The sequence below is a fragment of the Bison bison genome, unplaced genomic scaffold, assembly GCF_000754665.1.
Source record: "Bison bison bison isolate TAMUID 2011002044 unplaced genomic scaffold, Bison_UMD1.0 scf7180017864115, whole genome shotgun sequence".
In the NCBI taxonomy this organism is placed as follows: Eukaryota; Metazoa; Chordata; class Mammalia; order Artiodactyla; family Bovidae; genus Bison; species Bison bison.
This window is the reverse complement of record NW_011494687.1, coordinates 1,241,721-1,242,609: the sequence shown is the minus strand read 5'-3', so window position 1 is coordinate 1,242,609 and position 889 is coordinate 1,241,721.

Below are 889 nucleotides of genomic sequence, written 5' to 3'. Positions count from 1 at the left end.
TCCTATGCAATATTGCTCTTTACAGCATCAGACCTTGCTTCTATCACCAGTCACATCCACAACTGGGTATTGTTTTTGCTTTGGCTCCTTCCCTTCATTCTTTCTGGAGTTATTTCCCCACTGATCTCCAGTAGCATATTGGGCACCTACTGACCTGGGGAGTTCCTCTTTCAGTATCCTATCATTTTGCCTTTTCATACTGTTCATGGGGTTCTCAAGGCAAGAATACTGAAGTGGTTTGCCATTCCCTTCTCCAGTGGACCACATTCTGTCAGATCTCTCCACCATGACCCGCCCGTCTTGGGTTGCCCCACGGGCATGGCTTAGTTTCATTGAGTTAGACAAGGCTATGGTCCGAGTGTGATTAGATTGGCTAGTTTTCTGTGAGTATGATTTCAGTGTGTCTGCCCTCTGATGCCCTCTTGCAACACTTACCATCTTACTTGGGTTTCTCTTACCTTGGGCGTGGGGTACCTCTTCACGGCTACTCCAGCAAAGCGCAGTTGCTGCTCCTTACCTTGGATGAGGGGTATCTCCTCACCACTGCCCTTCCTGACCTTCAATGTGGGATAGCTCCTCTAGGCCCTCCTGCACCCACGCAGCCACCGGTCCTTGGACGTAGGGTTGGTCCTCCCAGCCATCGTCCCTTGCCTCGGGCGTGGGGGCGTGGGACATTGAGTTAGTGAGTGAAGTGAGTGAAGTTGTTCAGTCATGTCCGACTCTTTGCGACCCCATGGACTGAAGCCCACCAGGCTCCTCCGTCCATGGGATTCTCCAGGCAAGAATACTGGAGTGGGTTGCCATTTCCTTCTCCAGGGGATCTTCCCAACCCAGGGATCGAACCCAGGTCTCCTGCATTTCAGGCAGATGCTTTAACCTCTGAGCCACC